This window comes from Miniopterus natalensis, chromosome 2 (assembly GCF_054644295.1).
Source record: "Miniopterus natalensis isolate mMinNat1 chromosome 2, mMinNat1.hap1, whole genome shotgun sequence".
Lineage (NCBI taxonomy): Eukaryota > Metazoa > Chordata > Mammalia > Chiroptera > Miniopteridae > Miniopterus > Miniopterus natalensis.
The window spans coordinates 10,353,586-10,380,740 of NC_142082.1; positions in this window are offsets into that span (position 1 = coordinate 10,353,586).

A 27,155-nucleotide genomic window follows, 5' to 3' on the forward strand; every position below is an offset into this window, starting at 1 on the left:
TGCCAGGTCGGGCTTAAAAATATTTTTTAAAAAGATATCAAAACCTCAAAAAATGTGCTTGAACAACACAGCAAGTGACACAATCGAGTTGTTGAAAGCCTTATAGTCTGGTCCTGATTCTAAAAGATGTAATAGGTAAGCTGCAGTGTGAGAGTGACATGCCTCTATTAATGGTTAAATTGACTACTCCCCAGTGGAGCACAGCAATTTCAGACTTAAATTGTAAAAGCTTCCCTAATAACAAGAGGTCCATATTTGCCTCTGAGAAATGGCTTCACAAACTCCCATAACAGAAATGTCTAAGGTGACATGCTCAGGTAGCCACTAGCAGAGCTTATATCAATTTAGATCAATTAGTAAAGGGGGTCTAGCCAAAGTGAAACTGGAAAAGAGTAAAGGGACTACAGGTAAAGAAAATATATACATAGATATATATGGAGAGAGAGGGTTCTCTTCTCAGACTCTTGGACCAAGAAAAACTCCTCTATTGTATAAAGACAGTGAGAACACAGGAGGATCAGAAGCCCCCTCTGATCCCCAGCCTTGAAGTTCGCTGCTAAGGTAGCCAGGTCCTGCAGGTAGACGGTGATCTGAAAGCATCTGCAGTGGGCTAGCATTTCATCCATGAATGAAGAAAGGGATTGCATGCGCTAGGTAAGACAATGATATTGATTACGGCTTCAGAAGAAATTCTTATCAAAGATATATCAATACAAGTACAAAAATAAAAGAGTATATGTGGGCTCAAGAGAGATGTCCTGAAGACCAAAGAAGAACAAAATGAGAAAGAAAACTGTGTTTAAATAACACAGAGAAAAGAAAAATTAGCCCAGGGAGAAGTCAGACGGAAATAGGTCAAGTAACACAGCACTGTGATGGTACCAGAGCTGAAATGAGAGGAGGCTGTGGAGGCTGCCCAGGTACAATGGATACTGATAAAGATAGAAACACTAAACACTACAGAATTAAGCACAAGGAGACAATTTAGAGGACTACTTTACCTTTGAGTCCATAGTTATTTTGGTGGCTAAAAACGTCCAATTGAAATACTCAGGAAGCCATGCAGCTGCTCATTCTAAATTCTACTTTAAGAGAAAGAGGTAAATGAAAAGAAATTAATCTGGAAGTTATTTAAAGGAACACAATAAAGCAGACACAGCCAAAAATCTACATCTAAAGTACAGGAGAGCTGGTGGATGCCAGAGGGGATGGGGGTGGGTGGACTGGATAAAGGAGATGAAGGGATTAGCTAAAGAATGGATATGCTGCCCGGCAGGGCCTAGCTCAGTTGGTTGAGCATCGACCTAGGATCCAGGTGATCAGGGTTCGATTCCTGGTCAGGGCACATGCCCAGGTTGCGGGCTCAATCAATGACTCTCTCATCATTGATGTTTCTGTCTCTCTCTCTCCTTTCCTCTCTCTGAAATCAATGAAGATATATTTTTAAAAAAAGAAAAAAAAGAATGGATATGCATGCCCAGGGGACCCGGACAACAGTGTGGTGAAGGCCAAGGGGGGGGAGGGGGCAGAGGGAGGGATGGGGGACATCTGCATTAATGTCAACATTAAAAATTTTTATTAAAAAAATATTTTAAAAAATGAAGTGCAGGAGAATGAATGACAATGGTGGACCCAAAATATCAAGGAAAGTTTGGATTATCCTGTTTACTAAGGTGGAAAAGTATGAAATACAGTTTTTTAAATGTCGATCAAAAATAGTTTTTAAAAGAGCATCAGTATTGCGATTTAAAATGTAATCAGAAAAAAATATGTTTAGTCCAAACGCTACAGGTACCTGACCTAAGTGAGAAACTCTGTATTCTAGTGAAGTGTTTTTCATCTATAGAGTCAAGGTGCTTTTCATATTTAATGATATGTGTGTATGTATACTCACCTTACATATATCATACCTTATGTAGGGTTTCTATAAACCAGGGGTAGGCGAAAGCACAAAGACTTCAAATGACTTAACCAAGGGCTCCCACCTGGCCATGGGTGGTGGAGTATCAGTAGGGGGCTGAGGAGAGTGGCTACTAGGAAGGATAGTGGCAAGTATTCTGACACAAAAGATTTTAAATGGTAGGTAACACGAAGGGAAAGTCATTCAAAGCTATAATTATTACCCTAACTGGAAAAGAATGAAAATACCCATGAAGGATGTGCTACTCCCATAATGAAGTACTATTTCCCATGCAAGACTGTGATGCTTTTCAAACCGATCAGCAGCAGGGTTTGTGTTTTTTTCAATTATTGGTGTTCTCTTGAAGACATTTCCACTTCCCTAGTCTGTATCACCTCCAGGGGACCAACAGGGTAGAGCAAAAAAAGTAGCCAATCCCACTCCCCCTTCTCACTTTCTAGCACAGTGTTGACACCCCTGACCACCCACCACCAACCACAGAGACTTATTAGAGCCAAGCCCCACTGCATTACGCATTACGCTCCCTAACAATAAATAAGTAACAATATGCTTATATTCATACAAATCTTACACCCAACGTAACTAAGATATTATCAGGAAGAGCTTGAAAATCTTTGATATCACATCGTAAGTTACATCTGCATTTTGCTTGTTGTAAGTTGTTTCCAATGTTCTTTCCACCATTTCAATGAGTATTTGTGTTCACATTAGAATCCATGTCAGTATTTCCATTAGGATTTTCTTATAGGGAGTAAAACCAGGGCTCCAGAGTCAGACATATCGGTGTCTATATCCCGATCTGCTGCTTTTTAGCAGTGTGGACTTGAGCAAGTTACTTAGCTTGTTACTTATTAATCAGTTTTCTCATCTGACTTCAGCTCACACAGTTGTAAGAATTAAATGAGATCATCAAAGGACAATGCTGTGTCTGTCAGCTAGTCTATATGTAAATCATAATGGCCAGCTTCTTTCCCATGTTTTCTGGGGGGTGGGCTCTCCTAAATGTAGTAAAGGAGCCACTCTGATATTCCTGTGGGGTTTTCGGCACCGTCTGCTCAGTGAAAGATACATGGCTTTGAGCAGTTAGGATGCCTGGTAAGGTAAGATGGAGGCTTGACTTGAAAGAAAGTTGTGCAAAAATCCCCACAGTGGAAAAACAAGAGCAGGGGAGCAGCTGCTAATTAGCAAGCCAGCAGTGCAATGATGGATTGTGAGTGTCAAAAACAAAGTAGCCCAGTCAGGACTATTTCTGCTATGGAGATAGCCAGCCTTCAGCAAGGGCCATGTTTCCCAGTAATTTAATCTGAAAGATATAAATCATGACTGAAAAGCTTCCTGCCTCAGTAATGGAGAGAAATGCCTACATTCTAGCAAGGTTTCCATGACAAAAGACAGGTTTCAATACATATGAGATCAGGGAAAACAATTATCAATCAAAGATAACCCCCTTGATACCTGTTTGAAGTGAAATTGGAGGTCAGCAAAGGCCAAAAAAAAAAAGAGAGAGAGAAAAGTGGATTGTGTCTGTAATTTTAAGGAGCTCGTCACTAGAAATTCTGTTTTACAAAGTTTCAGCTGTATGTGATTTTGAAACATTAATGATTTAATGCCTGCCAGACCAAGACAGACAAAAGATGCCCAAAATCAAAGGCAGATATAACTGTATCATCAGTGTAGAAATGGAGGCTGACATCATAATGATGGAAAATCAGTCCAGAGCAAAAGTCTGCAAACTAAAATAGTGGCCAAATGCAGAATCACATGGTACTATGGAAAAATACAACTGGCAATTGATGAAAACAGGGGAATATATACCATCTGATAGCCAGAGAATTAGGAGTTCACAGATCAGAAAGTCAGGAACCCCAGAATGGTTTTTTGCTGCACAAATAATGTGCAATGCTCATCATGTTCACTCCTTAAATCAAGATGATCTGTCATCTCTCTATGTTGTAGTCTGCAGGGCTGTAGAAGTTTAACCACATTGCCCAACCAATGGCCATCTGGGGCTGTTTAGCACAAAGTAAATTTTGTCCCTGACTCAGCATCCCTACAGTGTCATTCAAGGCCAGTCTTGAGAAACTGTGAAGTTGCTACATGCATAAAATAACTAGTCACTAAGAATCTGTTATGCCTAGAAAACTGAATTAAGTTTAAGTAAAAAGCTTAAATTGTAAGCAACTATTAGACTACAAGAGCCTTACTAACAGTTACTTTTTTGAGAACCCAAATCAGATTTTATTAAATCTCTGTAATCACCATAATCTACCTCCCGGTACAATCTCTAAGACTAAATGGGGAAGAAGGAAAAAAGCAGGGAAGGAAGAAGGAAAAGAATGGCAAGTGGAGAAAAGGGAAGAAACAAGTGGCATCCCTAGCTTCAACTCTAAAATCTGGATTGGGACATCAAGATATTCATATGTCAATCAAAGCAGGCAGGTGGAAAAACAAGACCAAGGAAGCAGCTGCTAATTAGCTAGCAAGCAGCACAATGATGCATTGTGAGTGTCAAAAACAAAGTAGCAGAGTCAGGGCAATGCTCACTAGCTGCTATAAAAAACAACCCCAAAATCTCAGTGACTTATCACAATAAAAGTACATGTCTTTTTCTTACAAAGTCATGGTCTCCTCAGAGACTCTCTTCCAAGTAGTAGACTCTGAGATCTGAGCAGCGTTCATGTAATAACTATGGCATCTGAAACACATGGCTGCTTAGGTCATCACAGAAGGAAGACAATGGTGCTTCATGGTCAACCCTGGAAATGGCATATATCAATTCCACCTACATACCACTGGTCAGAACAGTCATGTGCTCCCTACATAACCATCAGGAGGCCAAAAATGTAGTGTTTGCATGTTTCTAAGAAGAAAGAGAGTAGAGAGCATCTAGTGAATCTCTGTCCTACATGCTACAAAGCAGCACATGATCCAAATGAGCAGACAGGGAAAGCTGTATGAAAAATATGGGATCGAGCAGGAGGAAGAAAGGCAATTCGGATAGAGGGAACCATATAACCAAAAGCTTACTGGAGATATGTGCAGAGGGTGCTTGAGGACAAAGGATTAGACCTGTCTGGCTGAAGCAGAGTTTTGAGTAATTGAAAAGAATGAAGAGAAGAACATGTAAGTAAATTATTATAAAGATTGGAGAGGATATTTAATACAACTAAGGAGGTTTAACTTTTCTTTTTAAGATACAAACATTTGTTCATAGTTCCTGGCTATGAACAGAGAAGAATATGAAGGGTATGCAAAGCAACCAGCAGGCCACTTTCACAAGAACTGGTATTGAAAACAAGACAACAGACCCAAAATGGAATCACTAGTGCTAAGCTCCACATCCCAAAGGGAGATTTAACTTCATTATAGTTCCAGCTCTCCCAGAAATGCAATCTTAAACCAATCAGAAATCACCTACCATCAAAAAATCAACAAACAAGTGTTGGTAAGGTTGTGGAGAAAAGGGAATTCTCATACACTGTTGGTGGGAATGCAGATTAGTGTAGCCACTGTGGAAAGCAGCATGGAGTTACCTCAAAAAATTAAAAATGGAACTGCCCTGTGACCCAGTGATTTCACTTCTGAGAGTATTTCCAAAGAAATCCAAAATGCTAATTCAAAAAATATATATGTACCCCTATGTTTATTGCAGCGTTATTTACAATAGCCAAGATTTGGAAGCAGCCTGAGTGTCCATCAGTAGATGAGTGGACAAAACAGCTATGGTACATTCCTACAATGAAATATTACTCTGCCATAAAAAGAAAGAGAATTTTACCCTTTGCGACAGCATGGATGGACCTGAAGAACATTATGATAAGTGAAGTAAGCCAGCGAGAGAAGGACAAGTACCACATGATTTCACTCATATGTGGAATCTAATGAACAAAATAAATGAACAAAATAGAAACAGATGCATCGGTACACACGACAGGCTGACAGCTGTCAGAGATGAGGGGGTAGGGAGGCTGGGTGAGAAAGGTGAAGGAAGGAGAGTTGACTAGGGGTGGTGAACATACAATATACAGATGATGTATTACAGAACTGTACCCCTGAAACCTATGTAATTTTATTAATCAATGTGACTCCAATAAATTCAATTTTTAAAAGAAAGCAAGAAATGACCGGATTGGCACTAGTTAGGTCATGGGCATGACAGACCCTACCATGCCCTAAAGAAAGCGCCTTTGCAGTAACAGCTTTTTCACCTAATTCCTTGTCTGCTCCTTTCTGCCTATAAAGTCTTTCATTGTGCAGCTCCTCAGAGCTCCTTTCTATCTAGTACGAATGCCACACAATTTGAATTGATTTTTGCTCAAATATTTGAATATGCCTGTTAGGGTACTAATCCTAGTTTCAATTCTTACTATCTGTGTGAATATGAACAAGTCCATTAAATCCCTTGTGACTCAGTTTACCCATCTGTAAAGTGAGGAAAATACTGTTTATTGTGTAAGACAGCTTTGTGGATCCATTTCTAAAATGTGTGAGAGGAAACTAAAGCAACACTAAACCATGTGCAGTTGTGGGGGGCAATAATCAGTCAAAAGTGAGCAGCAAGAGTGGTGCGGTGGCGAGGGAAGCCACAGGGAGGGCACAAAGGACAAATTAACAAGATTCGATAACACACAGACGGGAGAAACACAGTTGAAAGAGATCAAACGTAGCGTAAGTTTTTAATCTAGGCAACGGAATAGTGGTATCACTGAAAGAAGTTAGGTAGTGGGAGGCATTTAATGGGCAGAACAAGGAGTTAAATTTGGGGCAAATCAATCAGAATTGAAGGCAACAAGCCATACGTCCTGTAGAGAGCAAGAGACCATTCAAAAAAGTGACTGTCACTAAATTCAGTTTAAGATCAATTCACATTAAAAAAAAAAAAAAAAAAGTGTTAAAACAAGTGAAGTAAGCACTGCAATCCCCTTTAGAAATTTGAATTAATCTAGATTTAAATGAGATAAAATTGTTAGTACATGGATTTACCCCCTTCTTTTCTGAATACACACAAGAATGAAAAACCTAAGTGAATATCAGCATTTGAAGAAAAAATAAAATTGTTTACAACTGAAAGGAACAGCAATGGTCCAAATCTACTTGAGGAGCAGAAAACCAAACTGGTCCTCAGGTCTTTCCTCCAGCAAAACACTTCTGTTGACGTAATGAGCTGGAAGGTGCACAGCTTAGTGTGAGCTCCCATCCTTGGAGCTTTGTGCAACCCCAGGAGGCTCCTCCAGATTCTTCCAGTCCATCACCTCCCGATGCCACCCACCTTCCTCGGATGTATTCAGAGTGGGTGGCTCCAGACCTGCACTTTCTCCACTCTCTCTAGCTGTCTGCTTTATTTCCTTTATTCTGGACAAGCTCCAGGCTGGGGCAGGGAGGAACTGTGGGCATGGGGGGAGTCTCCCAGGACAGAGAAGGGTCCCCAGGGCAGGACAGATAAACTTCTCTCATGGAGTCATTGGTTCCTGGAAATTCCAGTCAAGGACGGAGCTGGGTGGTCTGGTCTGAACTTCAGGGTTGAAAATAAAACCAAAGGAAAAAAGAAGGCAAGGTAAACAAAATGAAAAAGAAAGAAAGAAAAGGAATTTCACACAATTTTGTAAACTCTTGTTGAGCATCCAAATTCCAAAACACTCAAGGAAACAAAACTTTTTAACAGCAATTTGTGCCTTAGGCTCATTTCCTAATTCAACACTGTAATGAAATCACGTTAGTGAGAGCCTATAACACAGAAGTGAAGTGCAATGCAAATTGATCTCTCACACTGAAGCTAATATATCTACTAAGCCATTTGCAAAACCTCTCTTCTCCCTGACTCCAAATATTGTCTCTATGGGTGGTTAGCACCATACTGTGAGATGGCTCCATAGGTGTGAAAGTCAACCATTACTCTCAGAAGAGCAAAGGCAACTTAGGGGATCTGTATAAAGCAGGAACACGGTGCCTGGCACAGGTTAGGAACTTCCCTTCTCTATATTCAGCACAATATAGGAAAGGAACAGCTCGCCCTAGGAAAGCATATGTTCAAATGAGGGGCTCACTCAGCCTTCCTTTCAGCTTCCTCCATGTGAAGTATTGGGTAGATACACAGGCCCCGGCACACACCCAAAGAGGAGGTGTCCCAGGCTGAGTCATGGAGGACACTGAGCAGGTCCAGCCAAGAGCTGGAAGTAGTGCAGGCAATACTATTCATGGTGGTCTGGGGTAGACAAAACCAGGGTGGCTGCATCCAAGTCATGTCTGGTTAGCTAAGGCCACATCAAAGTCAAAGAAATAAATCAAAGACCAGCACCAAGTCCAAGGGCAGGGATGTTGGTGCAAATGGCAGGTGAATTCAAGACTGAGCACCAGCAGAAACAGCATAACCAGGGCAGGTTGGAAAGAGACGAGGGCCCTGAGCAGTGGCTGAGAACATGGCTCTGACTGCCTCTACCCGCCTTTGTTTTTCAGAGGGCACAGAGGTATAGGATCAGGGCAGGCATATTGGGAACATTTATCTGCAGCTCCATGGCCAGCCTGTCTTCACTCCCCTATTGCTTCAACTACTGGAATCCCTCTAAATATCTTATTGGTTCCATTTCTCTAGAGAATCCTGAGCAATACACTGGCCAAATTATTCATCTCCTGGACAATGCTATGAAAAGATAACCTAAACACACCACACACACACACTATGGCAATTGTGTGATAAAACTACATAACTACTAAATGTATTGTAATCCATAATATTTAATATTTTTATTCGTATCTGTAACTGCCTACCAGATAGGATGTTGGAGATACAATCGTGAATAAGCCAGACCCAGCCCTGCGCTCTCATTGCTTTTTTTTAATGAGAGAAACAAACTAAAAAGAAACAATGAGCATTGAATAGAACGATAATAAATAAAAGTTGGCCAAAAAGAGGATTGATGGAGAATGGCAGGGGGTATGAGGAAAGGTCTCTCAGGACTAAAGAGTGAAGAATTCATCACTGAAATTCCAGGAGGGGGCGAAGTTGAAGATAAGAAAACAGCACGGACCAAGGACAGGCAGAACAGAAGAGTTTGGACTCACCACAGACCAGGAAGACCAGTGAATGTTAGATGGACAGTCAACCTGTGGGATCTGATGCCATCCCCAGGTAGACAGTGTGAGAACTGAGTTGAATTGGAGGACACCCAGCTGGTGTCCGAGTGTTGCTTGGAGAGTAGGGGAAAAACCCACACATCATATCAGAATTGGTGTCCAGAACTGCAAAGAGTCTGTTAAATAAATAGACAAATGTGGGTAGAAGGAGTCAGTCATTTGTATGTATCCTAGTTTATATTCTAGTCACTAACTGGCCTAGGCTGTTCCAAAAATCACATTTGCAAGTGATATTCCAGGTGCTGGGATCCTACCTGAGAAATGTCTCCCTGGCAGAAAGACGCTTTCTCTCTAGGTTTTGGAGGGTCCTCTGTATGTCCCTTTTTTCAATACTATTTATTGGAAAACCCAAAGTGGATGCTGCAGAGCTTGGCAACATCCTTGTAAACTGCAGGGTTTGTTTTGTGTGGCCTGGCTTCTCTTCATCAGCCGGCTACTTTCCGTCTCCAGAAGGATCATGATGGTATTAGTACCACTCAACAGTTTCTTGGGGAATTCCTTCACTTGTGTGTTTTGTGGGGTTGTGGAGAAGGTAGCAATAGTGAATTGCTTTCATAATTCCTTTTTATGAGTTCCATTTATAGAAGAAAATAGCCCCTTTCATCAACTTCTGCCTCAGACATATCGAACATGTAGCCTGGAGAGGGTGGGGTTGGGTGGAAGGAAACATTGAAGACTAGAGCATCTAATACCCAGAAGTTGTTTGCATTTCTGCAATGTAATCCTTCAAATCCTTATGTTTCCTTCAAATCTCCATGCATCTTGCTTTGATGAGTGTGGTTTTATGTGGAGATCAAGGAAGAGAGGGAATTTTATATATGGGTTAACGCCATGTGGAACAGAATTAGCACACATAAGAAAAAGATACACACCATAAACTAAGCATCTACAGGAGGTGGCATGCTTGTTGGGTCTCTTTAATCTAGATCATAGGAACAGGGAAACCCCAGCTGATACCTGGATCCCATATCGAGAATCCACCTAGTGACCATCACCAACCAATGCCACCAGCAGCCAGACCCGAGACCATATGACTATAATCCTTCCTAAGGGGCATTAAAAGCCCCCTGGAAGAGACAAGCTTAGCGGCTCTATGATTCCAGTTCCCACCTACTGTTCATGCTCAGAACCAGTTGCTTTTGCTGACTGATCTGAAATCTCTTCAGAATTGCTAGAAATAGCCCCTAACCCAAAGAGCCTCAGTCACTTTCCCACAGCCATACACTCTGATATTTTTCCAAGCTGAGGCAGGAAACCAATTGTCCCGCCTCCCACACCAACGCACATTCTGCCATCACATGCTGCCTGGCATTAAACAAAGGAACCAAAAGAATAGGCCATGATTTGAAGACTAGGGGTACGAAGGGAAATAAAGTCACCTGGCAAGGTAGGGGAAGAGCTTTACAGCAAACCAGAACTGGAGGCTTGGTTCAGAAAGCATCGTGAGACTGCCATCACCCCCTGATGGAACAGGAAAGATTTAGCAGCAGCAGTTTCGTAAGAAGGGAAGCCACCCTGGAGGTGGGCAGACCTGTGAGATAGGAAGCTGGAAATGAGGCATCAGAGAAAAGTATCTGCCTGAAGGAATTTTTCTTTCACTTTATTCCCCTAATAAGAGCCCAGAGAACAGATGACTGCTTCTGGAATTTTTAGGACTTTGGGAGAGACATCCCAGGTTTTCGGATTCCACTATATTTTTCCTGCAAGGATGAGGTGAAGCTCACACTTCATTTACAGAAGGGCTGTAATGAAGTCAGTGGAAACTATCTCCAGATTAAGATCCTTCTCAGTCAGCTCAGGCTACTACAATAAAATAGCAGACTGTGTGGCTCAAGCAACAGACTTTTATTGCTCGCAGTTCTGGAGGCTGGGAAGTCCAAGATCAAGGTGCTGGCAGATTTGGTTCTTGCTGAGGGACCTCTTCCCAGCCTGAGGTCAGCTGCTATCTCCCTGTATGCTCACGTAATCTATTCTTTGTGCAGAGAGAAAGCTCACCTTTATCTTCTTAGAAGGGCACCAAGCCCATTATAAGGGCACGATCCTCAAGGTCTCATCTAAATTCATTTACCTCCCAAAGGCCTCCAGATCCAAATGCCATCACATTGGGGACAGGGCTGCAACATAGGAATTTTGGGAGGGACGCAAACATTCGGTCCACAGCAGGATCCAACCTAAAGGCACTCAATAAATGGTAAGTGCTTCTCACACACACAAAATCCTTATATATTCCTCATCGATCATGCTATGTCCCTCCTCTAAAGATTTTTATTTTATCAGAACTTAGTAGCCCTATTTTTGGCTTCTCAGATAATTGGAAACTACTCTAAAGGAGACCAGAGCCCAGCCGGGTGTGGCTCAGTCCTTCAGCATCAACCTAGCATCCAGGAGATCACAGTTCGATTCCTGGTCAGGGCACATGCCCAGGTTGCAGGCTCGATCCCTAGTTGGGGGGGTGCAGGAGGCAACCGGTCAATGACTCTCTCATCATTGATGTTTCTATGTCTCTCTCTCCCTCTCCGTTCCTCTCTCTGAAATCAATAAGATAAATTTTAAAAAATAGATAAAATAAAATAAAGGAGACCAGAAATTCCAGATCAAGTGTTTCTAAGAGCATTAGCAACAAGAATACAAATAAAAAAGTTTTTTATTTGTAATCCAGGTTTGTAAACATAAGACATCATACTTCTGGACATTATTTAGATATTAATTTAACATGTATGAGCTAAAACAAACAACCACTGAATTAAGATGTTTTAACTTTTTTTTCTTATATTTTTAAAGATTAAGTCATAAAATTCTAATTCTTCTTTATTCCCTCTCAGGAAAGCAATCTGCCAATGCTTTTCTGAAAATACTAACAATATGAAGAAATATTAAAAACAATCAGAGAAAGATGATGCTTTGAACTTGGTAGAAAGTGTGCATCACCTCTCACAGGAGATCTCAGCAATGGCATTAAAAATTCCAGTCATTTCATTTTTGGAGAGCAGAACAGCGTGCCATTATTTATTGAGTACACTTTGCAGGGGGCATACAAAGCATACAAAAGGCTTCTTTTGTTTACAGCATGGATTTTCACAGCATTCAGAAGGTTTCCTTCCAACAGCATCATCACAGTTTGTCCAAACTTCTTATAGAAAGCAACAGGGTCTCTACTTCAGCCTCTCATGAACATCTCCACCAGGCCAAGGTCATGTTGCTTCTCCCCTAAGAATTAGAGCCCTCTGGCTCCAATGCTATCTATTCTTTCCCCAGCCTCCTGTTCTTCCAGCAGAGCAGATGCCTCCCAGAAGGAAACCAGATGCCCGGGCTGTGGGGGGCTCTCGAGCAGCATAAGCCAAGCTGCAGGAGTTGGGAAGAGAAAGCGTTGCACAGCCCAGCTCACCCCTAGTGGTGTCTTTAATGTCAGGATGCATGCACGCCGTGCAAAACCATCCAGGCTGCAAGAGGAAGCTGCACAGGCAGTGAGTGCTGCCAAATCTTTGAGAGCACGCTCTTCTGTGGACAGACAGCTGGCTTGCTCACTGTTCTGCTTCTGGGAAGGTGTGCCCTGAAGGGCTCTGAGATCTCTCCTGTGGTGGGGGTTCTGGAATTAGCCTGTGAAGATCTTTCCCCTATTCCCCCAAACTCAAAACCAATTGTGCAGATTTCTCCGCCTGGCTTAAGGCTTAGAGAAATGGCATACTCATGCATCATGAATTTTTTGTTTCAATAAAAATTCAATATTTGCCAATGCTATCTCAACTAATATAGAAAAAAACTCGGACTTCTCCCCATTAGCCACTGGGAGTCTGAATATTTCTTCTTTTGTATTAAAATGCAATGTTAAGTTCCTGGCAGCATGGTTTTGTGAAGATGCCATTATGAGACCTGGACCTTCAGACTTACCTAGCATTAGACAGCCATGGGATTGGAGAACAGGGCCATCTGTGTCTCAGTTTTTCCCTTTGCAAAGACTGAGAAATAATATCATGCCCCTACCCCATTTCACAGAACACCAAAAGCTAATAAATATAGTGCTTTCAGTTTACAAGAAAAAGTCAAAATAGCAGAGTAGCAGCAGGGGCCACTTCTCCCAACGTAACCATAGCTTTATCATGCAGGTGGGGCAAGCGGAAGTCAGAGACTGAAGCCAATGTGAGGCAAGATCAGGTAATGTGCCTGGAATACAGTGCTGACCAAGTGTGTTAGCCATTAGAGTGCCAAAAATATTTCATTTTGCTTTCTATTCATGTATTAAGGTTGCATTCCCCATGTTTCAAGACTTGTATCTGAGATTTGTTTTGGTCAGGTATGGTAAGGTGACAGATAACAAAGACAACTGTCTTTGAAAGAAGAGTTGATTACCTATAGTTCCCAAGCAAAGGAAGCCTGCCACACCATGTAGGATATATGGTCAGCCGGGAGGCATGAGGGAAGCTTGGGCAAAAGCCTTAATGACTACAGTGGTGGCAAATTATTAGGTAGGGGTACCCCCTATTGTATAGGAAGCCAAACACAGAAGCTGGAGTTTGTGATTGGAGGGTTTGTAACTTGACTGTCGCGCCCCCTCAAAAGTGGGACCACAGAGGATTGTAAGGAACTTTAGCTATTAGTTTAGCCCCACGATTAATGGATGTCAAATCATGGATTACAAAATCTATAAAAGTTGATTAGAACATGCACCCCAGTGACCCAAGTTGTCTGGGCAACAAGTTAGACATGAATCATGAGTAGAAGTGTCATGTGTCACTTCCAGGCAAACGGCTAGAGCAAGAATCACCACACCCCCTCCCCCTGCCACAGGGTGATGGAAGTGTGTTGAGATGGTGTCTCCATCAGCCTGGATTCCTGAGTGACCAGGTGGAGCAGAGTCCCCGCTGACCAGCGTTGGATATGTAGCATGAGTGAGAAATAGCTTTGGGGTTAAAGCATCGAGGTATTAGGGTTGCTTATTCCACAGCAAAAAGTAGTCTGTCCTCACTAGGATGACTCTGACCGGGGTTGGGTGTCCAAATGCTATGAAAGAGGGACACTTCAGGCCTGTCCTCCCCATCTCATACTTCCTACCCATGGGCCACTTCAAACCTTGCTGCAGAACATTGTTGAAATACTCAAGTTCAACTCCCTCCACAGACATAAGCAGAGATGGATAGGAGCTTATCACCCTTCCCCTCTATGGTCCCTACGGGTTGTAACATAAGGCAAGTATATGGAAACTGATGCAATGGGAGAGATTGACAATGTAGGGCGAGCACCCTAAGCTCTGTGTGTAGTACTAGTCCATAACCATGACGTTTTTAACTTGGTCCCCCTGGATCTTAACCTATTCCTGAATTATGTATTCAAATCTCCATTCACTGTTCTTGAAACCCACTTTCCCAAAGCAGGTGATTTCACTTCAGATTGGGTCCTTCCTCTGCTGGCATACATTTCCCCAACTGGAGAAATTCAGGATAGAGTAATTCCTGGGCAGAGGGCAGAGGGCAGGGTCTCAGAGAACAAGCGGCGTATTATTACATAGAATAGGGTTTGGCTGCCTCCTACTGTAGTCTGAATCTCAGCTATGCCACGAATTGTGACAAACGGCACATGGCCAAGCTCCGTATTTTACCTCCCCTTGTGCAAGAGGCAGCTTCACCTCAGGGGCCAGAAATAGTCCCCTGCTCAAGTTGGCAGCGGAGGGAGGAGTATGGGGCAGACTGACAATCCATGCAATCAAGTGTTTAATTATCATAGACTTTCCCTGGTAATTGAATCTAGTTCTTCATGTGAACTGAATTTCTGTTTCAAATTTTAATTTGTGGGGGTAGGGAGTGGAAGTCTTTGAAAGTCCTACAATTCGCTGGTGCAATAGGAGAATGCCAATGAAGTATGAGAAACACAGAAAGACATTAAAATACATTCAATATCTATTGTCTGTCCTGCACTCCAAAGTAATTTTTAAATGGTAATTACACCTTTGAAAAGTGTCTAATTAGTAGGAAAGAGAACTTTGGATAATGCAGAGCTCTTCATCTGACTCCAGTTAATACACAGCGATAATATTCGAGACTAATTTCCGAAGCTGTTATCTTGTGACTGGACATTACCGTTTCTGAAGTTTAAAAGGATTTTCCAACCTTCTGCTTCTCAGAAGCTAAGCAGAGGACCTATCCTGGGTTATGGAGATAAAGAGAGGAGCTGAAAAGGTATAAGTGCCCCATGGAAAGTGCTGTGAAGTCCAGGGTAGGTCAAGTTTATAGTGTCAACAAACAGTATTTCAGCCACAAACCTCCAAAAAGAAAGTGTCCAGTCTTTTCTCATCTGAATCATTCACTAGCATTTGTGGTTCCTTTGAGTGGCCGACTGACACCTTTAAGAACCACGTTATCTTCATCATCAATTACAAAATAAACGTAATGCTTAGCTTTACATTAAGTGCTAGTACAATTAAAGGGCCAGCTCTCTAAGTGTCTTAGAAAGAGACATTTATGATCACTCTCAAGTAAATGATCAAACGGCCTAACTAGCTTATTAAGCAGGATTATTCATTACGAATCTATTAGATTTGCATATACACACTCCACTGCTGTCACTCACACAGATACAACGGCAAAGCCTTTGAACTGAGGCCCATAAGTTGCCTTAATGGTTTACATCAAAATTTTAATGGCCCAGAACTCGGCCACTTACATTTACTGCCCAGGCAGATGCTGAGAGCTGCTAATGAGAAGGTTATCAGATGCCGGGTTTGTAATGCCCTTCCCTTAGATTCTGTAACTGACACACAAGTCATTGTTTAACATTTTTTATCTCTTTCTTTAAAAACAAGTTTGTATTAACCAAGGCAACTCTTTTTCTTCTGCAGCAACTTGGGATGCATTTCTGACCTCATCTCCTACCACTCTCCCCCTTCTGCACTTCAAGAAAGTGCACTGCCCCCTGATGTTCCTTGGAAATGCCAACCTCCTCAGGGCCTTTGCACGTCTGTGACCTCTGCCTGGCCCACTGGAAGTACAGGTCCTCAGAACAGCAAGAGACATATCGGACATGCAAGAGATATGTGGGGAGAAGCGCCTGTGAGGGGACACGGGGAGGAGGCGGGAGGAGGCGGGAGGAGGCGGCGAGAGCTGCCAAACCACAGTGCAGGTCTGATCCCTGTGGAGAAGAAAAGGAAGGGCAGCTGGGTAGAAAAAGCCTTAAATACAGTGCAATGCTAAGAAATTTTTGGCAAGGTCTGTAGCAGGTTGCCCAACAGAGGTCCTTCATCTCCCCACAATGGATCTGTCCCTGTAGCCCTGCCGTACTCAGTCATTGGCAAACAGCGATGGACTTCAGAGCAGCAGATGGCTATTGGTCGTTTACACCCCTAGCAGGCCATCAAAGATACAAGAAGCACGTTCTTGTGGCCCTAACAAGCTCCCTCTCTTTCTCCAGATGTTCTCACGACTGGTTCCTGAACTTCCTTTAGTTTTTTCTCAGACTCCCGCTTAGTGAGGTCTCCACTGACCACTCCATCTAAATAGCATTTCTCACTCACCTTTCTCTGCTGTTTGTTCTCCATATCAGATAGACTATATATTTACTCGTTGATGTGGTGCATTGTCTCCCTCCACTAGACTATAAGCTCCATGAAGGGAGGGACTTTGTTTTGTTAATTGATATATCCCCACACCTAAATAGGTTCCTGACACCCGGTTAACACAAGCTAAATATGTGTTAAATGACAGAAAATTTGAACAAACAAGCATATATTGAACTATTAGATACTATGTACTAAGTACTGATTATGTACAGATATAAATGTAAGATTCTGGCCTACACACTTTCATTTCATAATAGATATGTTACTAACAAACACGGCATCTGGCCATAACTCTATAAGATTGTTAGAGAGCCAGTGTGGTACAAGATTTTCAGATGCCATTGACGTTCCCCATCCATTTCCTGGTATCCACACTCTTGTGTCTTCCCTCCCTTGATTGTAGGCTGGTGTAGTGAATTGTGTCTGTCTAATATAATATGTCAAAGGTGGTGAGATGTCACTTCATTGGTTAGGCTTCCATCTGCCAGTGGACTTCTCATGCTGGTTTTGATGAAGCAGGAAGCCATACTGGAGAGGCCCACATGGCAAGGAACTAAAAGCAGACTCCAGTCAGCTAGCAAGTGAAGCCCTCAGTCCAACAGCCCAGAGGAACTGAGCTTGCCAAAAACCATATGAGATTGGAAACATATCTTTCCCCAGAAAAGTCTTCCGATAAGACCCCAGCCCTGGTCAACACCTTGACAGAAGCCTCACGAGAAACTGCAGCAGAGGACCCACGCAAGCTGTGGCCAGATTCCTGACCACAGAAACCGTGAAATGATAAATGTGTGTTGTTTCAAGCAATTAAGTTGTCGTAATTGTTATACAACAGGAGATGACTAATACAGGCAGTTTTTCATGAACTCCAACACAGATGCCTCTCATGAGCTGTGCTTCTTTTGGTCAAGAAAGGCAGTCCCTTTGTGGATCATTTTCTTGTCTATAAGTGAAGAATTTGGAGCAGAAACTTTCAGCGCTCTCATCCAACTGCAAAAATCCAGGATTCTAGTACTTAAACCCCCTCTGACAGATTTTCACAATCCTTTCAAATGCAGAATGTCTTACAAGAGATAACTTACTCAAATATGATACAGTAATAGGTAGCTATTCGCATTTTCCACCACAGGATCAAACAACCATATAATTACTTTCTCTTTAAGAACTTATTTACTATAAAAATAATTTGGAAGGTTCAGTAAATAGTAAAGAAAATTTAAATCACCTGGAATTCTGTCACCTTGAGATTATCACTGGTAATATTTTGATGGCTTGTTTCTAGTCTTTGAGTGTGTATATATTTTAAAATATATGGATTCATTTTACAAATTTGAGATCATACTGCACATCCAGTTTTGCATTTTTATTTCAAGTTAACAGTACATGGTGAACATTTTTAATGTCGTTAAATATTCTTCCAAATATGATGTTAGTGGCTATATAATATTTGCTCGTATAATGTGTCCTTTCACCATTATAATTAATAGTGTAATTAATGTATTCATTAAAATAATGTATTGATGTAAACAATTATTAGTATAATATATTATGTAAGTTACGCAATATAAATAATTGATTCGAATCATTAACTGCTGTGATTATTTATCCTGGTCTAATTATCTACATTCCTAGAAACAGGGTTGTGAGACCAAAAGCTAGACGGAGGCAGAAATTGGGGTCATGCAGCCACAGCTCAAGAATGTCTAGAGCCTCCAGAAGCTGGAAGAGATGAGGAAGGATTCGTCCCTGGAGACTTCACAGGGAGCAGGGCTCCACGAGCACCTGGATTACAGACTTCTAGCTTTTAGAACTGGAAGAGAGTAAATCTCTGTTGTTTTAAGCCATCAGGTTTGTGATACGTTGTTAGTGCAGCCCTAGGAAACCACGTGTGTGCCTGTTTGCATACATGCACAGTGTGTGTGTTAATTTGTGGGCTGTGTACCTGTCAGACCAGGAGGACACATTAGTGCAATTCAGTGTAATTTAACTTTACTGCTTCACATTCTTGCTCTCTGACCTAAAGATTAAAAAAAAAAAAAAAATTCTCCTGGAAAAGATGTTCCTACCCACTTGGTTTTAAATAAATTACTCCATTAAAATTTTAAATATAACCTAAAATTAAACTTCACTTTGTGTCTTTCTATGTGTCATTTGGTCATTTTAACGTAATAAAGCAAGGTCTCTCTTCCGTATTTTTCTCTTGTATTTTCCCACTAACATTCCACAATCATGTTTGCAGGCTCAAAGGAAAAAGGTGGTCAACTTGCTAAAATAAAAATGCCTTTCAGTCTTGAAGATTTTATTGTTCTATGAAGAATTTTCATATGTAAAGACAAGCAAGCACTGTCCCAGATAGGCTTTTATGTCCTGTGTCCACCCTGCTCTGGATCCCAGATGTTCATGCTCCTGCAGCACTAGACTCTGAGACCCTTGTGAGCAGGTCTTACACTTCCCTGAGTCCAGTGTGTGGCATTAGTCCTGGGACATAAATGGTGCTCAACAACTGCTTATGAAATAAAGCAAGTGCTCATCCATTAAAACATCCCCTCAGAGCTAACTCCAGGCTGTACTTTATAGTCAGAAAGAACACAAATGTAAATACATACGACTGTAAGTAATTTGCAAAAGATGTGTAGGTAAATCAGTCATTCGGAGCCCATGTAGACTTCTCTTTGGCAATTGTGAGTGACATTCCCTTTATCATATTCTACAACATGGGTACAAGCAATAAATAGTGGAAATCTAGTCGTCGAAGTCCACGTGGGAATAAGCCGTAAGCAGCTCTCTTCTCCATGCTTGTGTAGCATAAAGTCTTATCTAATCCAGGTCTTGCTTTAAGTTTTTTACAGTAGAAATTTGGAGCAGTGTCAGAAAACTGAACCCCTCGCCATGCAATGTAAATATTGCACCCTAAATCCAACTCTGTCGATGGTATGACAGTTGTTTGATTATGAGATAAGAAGCAGTGTGAGAGAAACAGAAATAAACCCTGCCTCTGAGCCTTAAGTGGAAACTCCTACTATCAATTTTTTAAAAATCTACAGCTACCAGGGACCGTGATCCTCACAGTGCTATTGCCTTCCACGAATCTTCCAGAGAGGTTACTCAGGGATGTACGTTCAAGCTCCTTAAAGGCATTCATCTCAAAGAACTTGTGGCAGGTATTTTTCTGTTTTCTTCCCACTCCTCAGGGGAAATTTAATCAAGATTGTCAGAACTTAAAATAAAAAGGGGGAAACACACACACAATCAAGCTACACTTCAATAACCAAATAAAACCACCAAAAACTAATTAAAACTTCACTTGCAAGCCTTTCAGAATTGTAAACTCACACAGTATCCCTGAGATAGATGATACTGTGAATTCTGATGTACACAGCACACCATTGGACAAAACGGTGATGTTTTCCTGCCATAAGTGGTATAATTATGCTGTGCATCACACACATTCATTTAATAATTCCGCTGCTTCACACTCAGCCAGGCATTTCTCACAAGCTTCCATCTTCACGGGCCACTGGTTCTGATGATTCGGCTTCCCCTGCAGTGGCTGAGAAAACCACTGGTTTATCACCAGTCAAGCTAATGAGCTAGTGCTTTCTTGCATGTGGAGGTTAATAGATAACTAATATATCTGGACTCATTCATTATGAACAGTTTTCCACTAACAAAAAACAAAAAAAAATTGCAAATCTGGGTCTTCTGCCTTGATAAATGAAGTGCTACAGCTTAAAAGTTGATGAAAATCAATACCTCTGTGGAAAATTACATGCAAAATGTATTAGCATCCAGGAGACTCTGATAAGAACACTTCTCAACTCTATTCTTACCCCACCCCCTCATTCCCCGATAAAATCACAATACAACAGTGTGAGTAGTCATTAGGAATTACAGTGGGGTGGGGTTTTTTTCAACTAGCAATCAAATTAAAATAACTCATCAGTTAAACCACAGCTTGTAACTTATGACAAGTTCAATTTTAGTTGAGTTTGGAGAATAATGCCAACGAATAAAGAACTGCAAGAAATTTAAAACATTCAAAAGTCATGTGTTATGTCCAATTGAAATTTCAGGAAGCCTCCAGAAGTTCTATGGCTTTTGTGTGGAATTTGAGGAAAGGGTGAGTTCCAAATCTGAGCGGACACCAGAGCAGAGCAAAGGTCAGCCCTAAAGGACAGAGCAAAGAGCCAGCAGAGCAAGAATTCAGCGGTGGAAGAAGTCACAGCTGGAGGCGACCATGAGAACACAAGCCCATGCCAGTTTGTACAGATTTAGAGAAGGACTTTGGACTTTGCACTGTCAGAAAACAGAGAAAACCACAAATCCTCGCCAGGCCTTAAGGGCAGAGAGACCCCAGCTGGCAACAAAGTCAGGTATGTTTTAGATAAATCTCATAATTCCCTGACCAGAGAGTATTAGAATGATTACTCATATTTTACAGAAGGGGAACAGAATCCAGTACTCAGTAAGTACTGGAATTAGAATCCAAGCTCAGATCTGCCTGACCAAGGCCTGGCTCTCTTCACCCAGCCTCTGCCCACGTTCCCTAATACCCACTGACAGAATTAGTTGCTCTATACTCTATGTTCCCACATGGTTTCTGTTTGATTGCTTGGTGGGGGTATCTGGTGGTTTCTTCGTTGTTGGTTTTTACATCCCTATAACAGTTCTTACCATGCCGTGTGGTAATTTATCTTCTTACATGTGAGCTCCAGCTCCTTGAAGATAGGAAACATCTTATTGGTGTATTCTCATCACTTAACAGCATCTAGAACCGGGATTTTCAATCACTGCAGCAAGAATTTTTGAACCATGCAATATGTGATTATTTAGATTGTCAAATAAAAAAAATGACAACAGCCAACACAATAGCCCTCCAGTGTGAATGCCCTGTCTCAAACCATAAATATATAGGTTACATATTAGAGTTGCATCTCATTGGTCATGTTGCCTAATAAGGTTGCACCTGATTGATTAATTCTTGGTACCAGAAATCTTTGTATATAAGCATAGGCACCTGATTTTCTAAAAAACCACTTTGGAGCAAAACAGGTGGATAATTACTACTATAATTTATTTTGTAAATCAATCAAAATTATTCCTATTTTTTGTCAGATCGGCAAACAATATATTTTTTTGTTGTGACGCAGAATTTTAGTAATTAGTTTATGTGTGCCATGAAATGACAGGCTGAAACTCTCTGGCCTAGAACAGAGCAGGCGCTCAATAGAAGCTTGCTCGCTCTTTCGATCATTCATACACTGGCGTTTATTGAACACCCACTATGTGTCAGACACTGTAGCAGGCACTGAGGATGGAGAGTTGAACAAAAACAGACCCTGCTCACAGTCCAGTGGGCAGGAAACATTGCACAGGTAATCATCACTCAAACTAAAACACATGACACGGCGCCCTGTGCTGCACAGGACAGTTTACAGAGTCGGGGAAGGACTCCAGAGAGAAGGGTTTGTGAGCGAGAGGTCCAGCATGAGCAGGTGGGTAGAAATTCCTGGCACAGGGGACAGCACAGGCCGCCCCTCTGGCAGGTGACAGGTCTTGTCTAAAAGAGGACGAGTGTGGCTGGAGGCAAGGACAGGACTCGCTTCTATTAACAGGAAGAGGTCTGCAGAGATTTTTCCAAGAAGTCTTGTTCCAAACTATTTGGGCAGCTGTGCATTTTCTTCACAAACTCTCATAACTTACTCTGTGAGAGAGGAAGTCTCCATTAGACCTAATAATGTCCTGAGCACTGGGTTGCCCAGAGCAGGGCCTCTGTCAGCAGCAGCTGCTCTGACCCCCAGGAGTCAGGGGCTCCTCCCAGGCAGCAGCTGGAAGGAGGCTGATAAAGTAAATCTGGGTTTCTGAGGATGAGCTGAGGAAATGCCTTGCGTACAGTGCTGGCAGTGAAACGATAGACACAAGTGATTAACCGATAAATCAATGTTAGTAATTGACCAAGGATTGGTGGATTTTTCTTTAAAAATAATTCAACCCCAGTCAAATAATTTCCTCGGAATTATTTTTCCTCACATGCCATGTATCTTTGGCTTATATTCCTGGCTAAGAGGCATTTTTACAAAATTTTTCTTTTGTAACTAAAAATAAAATTGAGTAGTCCAGTGATGTTGATATAATAGTCATTGGCAGATAAAGATCTGTCTGAACATGGTAACATGAAAGATACTTTGCACAGTTGACTCAGAACTGATTCACCACCCACAACAGCTGGTCTCCCACAGCACCTTCCTCGGTCACTTTCCATCCAGACCTCCACCACTAGTAGGCGCCACCAGTGTGCACCTGACCCTCACCCTCACCTTCATTCATAACCTGCATCCTAAATCATTTTGCTTCCAACTTCCCTGCTCCTGATTTCTCAATCTATTCTTCACCTCTTGCATTGCCCCTACCTTGCCCCCCCACCCCCACCCCCGGCATGAATTACTTCTCCTGATTAAACTCAGGCATCTCACCAAACTACAACTTCAGTTCACCCCTAGAGTGACTGCATTGCCTAATCTCAGCCGATCCCTCACAATTCAAAGGCCCAGCCATCCGCTCAGAGGCATCCACAAAGGAGAAACCATCTCTTCCCTCCACCTGGGAAGATATCCACACTTACGAGGCAAAGACACGAATAGTCAGTAGCTAAAGTTTATTGGGTGTTTTTTCCCCACCAAGTAAGTATATTTGTAATTTCGTCTGCAAAAACAACCAGTAAGCTGAATTGTCACGCCTTACCTGACGCTATACTGCCATTCTGTCCTACGTACAAAGACTAAAATTTCATTTCCAAGGACATCCCAGTACAGACACTCCAATGGAATGGTTACTTTCTCAGGAATGAAGAAATAGCAGTGCATGTCCCTAAGAATAAGTAAATCATAATGAGAGCAAAAGTTATTTCAGGAAAAGTACAAGGGGCTTAGGCTGGCATTTCTAGGTTTAAAGGAAGTTGAGATAAAATAAGATGAAGAAAGATTAATAAAGAGCTTCCTGCATGATTGTCTTTTTCATAGAAATTAGTGAGTTTTGCTTAGATTGGCTTTTTATTAGTAGTTGTAACTCTTTGCATTTCTTAGATCAGTAAGTCCCAAATTGGATATTAGCAGCCACAGGGGTACTGTCACTCAGGTAGCTCTTGAGGTTAAGCTATTAACACATTAGGGAATGGCCACATTAGGGAATGGCTGTGATCTGCGTGCTACCCCGAAACCAGGCTGCTCCCAGGCCAGGCCCTGCTGGGCAACCGATAGAGTGCATGCTCGACTGAGAGGCGCCTTTCCAAACCCCGTTTCTGGGCCCTCTCCCTTTTCATTGTCCTCATGGACTCTCAACTTGAAATGAATTAAATTTGTTCCAACTAAGGGGCTGATAGCTGTTAACAGCTTAATGTGTTATCTCTCCCACTAGTATTTTCACTTTGATAGAAAAGAATGCCTTAACTCAAAAGAATGAATTGTTTGGGGCAGGCTAATAGGAGAGATGAGGGCTGAGGAGGGCCAGGTGCTTAAAGGCATTTGCTCACTGGGCTAGTTTATAAACTAGCTCAGAAAGGACCTAGACCATCCGTTCAACCGTGGGCCAGGGACCCTGGGAGGCCCTGAGAGGCTGCCAGTGGTTATGTGAAGCCAAAACTACTTTCATAACAATACTAAGAAGTCATTTGCCATTTTAACTCTTGTTCTGTCACAAATGAGTCGAGTTTTCCACAGGCTTGAAGGCAAAGAGAACCACCACAGGTCGAATGCAGTGACGGGGACTCAGACGGCTATGAAGTCATTTAAGGACATTTGCAAAAATGTAAAACAGTTCTTTTATCATCTGAGGGGGGGAGGTTAGAATAAAAATATGTTTTAAGATGTTAAAAGTAAAGAATAAAAATTAAATTAAATTATACAAGTAAATACATTAATTTTAAATAAATTAAAATTAAAAATTTTAATTAAAAAAATTTTTAAAAATTTTAATAAAAGTGTTTGTTTTCATACATCGGTTATTATTATTTTAAATTAATTAAGGGTTCTAAATTTCTCCATTTTCAATTATAATATAAATATATATTTACATACTTCTGTATAAATATATATTTACTTATGTATTTTTTTTTATACATTTTAAATTTTACATCCTATATAAACCAAAGCTCTTCAGGGTTCTCATTGATTTTTTAAAGAGTGTAAAGAAGTTCTAAAACCAAGAAGTTTAGGAACCACTGAACTGAACATCCTTGCTCTGATCCTGACAGTCCTATGCAGTCCAGGTTTAATACTTCTGGGAGATCTTTGAGTCACATAACATTTACTAAAACTGCATCCCATTTTTAAAGAGGCCAGTAAGAAAGAGAGGGAGGGGAAACAAAAAACAGGAAGAGGAGAGGGAGAGGGAAGGAGGGAAGGGAAGGGAAGGGAAGGGAAGGGAAGGGAAGGGAAGGGAAGGGAAGGGAAGGGAAGGGAAGGGGAGGGGAGGGGAGGGGAGGGGAGGGGAGGGGAGGGGAGGGGAGGGGAGGGGAGGGGAGGGGAGGGGGAGGGGGAGGGGGAGGGGGAGGGGGAGGGGGAGGGGGAGGGGGAGGGGGAGGGGGAGGGGAGGGGGAGGGGGAGGGGAGGGGAGGGGAGGGGAGGGGAGGGGAGGGGAGGGGAGGGGAGGGGGAGGGGGAGGGGGAGGGGAAGGGGGAGGGGAAGGGGGAGGGGAAGGGGGAGGGGAAGGGGAAGGGGAAGGGCAGATGAAGGAAGTAGAGGAAACCTAACAAACCATGTGTAGGGATATGCACTGTCATTGCTTATCCAATGCCTACCATGTTCATAGTCAATACTCAGCTGTACTTACTATTAAAATTTCAAATATAGGGACTATACCCTGGGATGTTTGTCATATACAGCTGACCTGTATTTGTTTACTGAACATGCTGTAAGTAGATTTGCCCTTAAGACATATCTTGTTTGGTTTACCTACTGCTTTCAAAAAAAAAAAAAAAGAATTAATCGCCACTGGTTAAATTTAGAAAGTTTTATGTAAAGATCTGGATTTCTAGTTGGTCTTGAAATTTGAAATTAACTGTGGTAAAACAAGTTACCAAAGACCTGTAATGACACAGCTGGCTAGCACTGAGGAGCCTTGTCCCTCTCAGCAGGACACAGACTCACTTCTTCCCACAGGCCTCCTGTTCCCTGAGCCTTACATCTCACCTGCTCCTTTCATCTCTGTTACCTACCTTACCTGGCTGCCCTCTGGGACACTGACCTCTGTCTACAAGACGGTCTTGAAATCTCTTCTGAGACTTGTGACTACTCCTTACACCATCAGCTCTCCTGAATCTCAAGCCCTCAGACACAGACTGTAACTACATCATTGGCTCTCTTGAACCTTCAACTTGCTAACTGCAGATCTTGAGACTTGTAAGCCTCCATAATCAAGTGAGCCAATTTCTTATAATAAACACACACACACACACACACACATCCTGTTGGTTCTGTTTTTCTGGAGAACTTTGAATAATATACTGTTATTTCTCTCATTATTGTAGTAGTCATAATGTGTTAGCTTCCTTCAGTCATTACACAGCCACAGGCTGCACCCTAAGTTCTAGCCAGCTTAATTGGGTATAACTCACAACACAATCCAGGTAAAAGAACTTAGGCGCCTTGCCCAAGCCTGCACAACAGAAACAACCCAAACAGCTGCTATGCTGATGATTCCTCCAACAGAGTCATTGTCATGCTTTCATATTCAACAAATGTATTAAGAAATCATGACTCTGTGAGACATTTTCACAACTATTAACTTTTTAAATTCTTAAATTATGCCTGCAAAGAAAGTATTAATATGCCTCTTTTAAACACGAGTCACCGGAAAGTTAAATAGCTTGATCGAGTTTATACAGTTAGAATAGAAGAAAGAACATGGACTTTGTAATCAAATCCTTTCATTTCCACTTACTTTTGTAAGTTACCTAAACTCTCTGAGATCTAAATTTGTCATCAATGAAATGGGATTAATACTGCCTAATGTGGATGGTCATTGTGAGGATTTATGCAATTATGTATGCTCAAGTGCCCAATTCTTATTAGGCACTTGGTGAATGTCAGTTATCTCTCCTCCAGTTCTTATTGCCTATCTTAGAAAAAACAGTGAATTGCATGGATATCTCTGAAATAAGAATTAATATAGTTCATCAAATTCTGATTTATTCAAAGCTGGTCATTTCTACTAGGGCTCTTGTTATAATTTTTTTATGAAAATTGTTGGGGTTTTTTTTTTCAAATCTAAACTTGAAAATTTTAGGAGAAAGATTTACTTTCAGCTTTAAACAATCTCCACCATTGTCCTATCTTTTTGTCTAATTTACACATTAGCATGACCTTCCGAGTCCCTACAAGGTTTGAAATTTCAACCTCTGCAATTAATGTATCCAATGATTCTGCCACTTTGATGACTTCATAACATCTTGGTTTGGGCCCAATTATTTACCTTTATTTTTATTTTTTAATATTTCTTTATTGACTTCAGAGAGAGGGAGGTAGAGGGAAAGAGAGAGCTAGAAACATCAATGATGAGAGCATC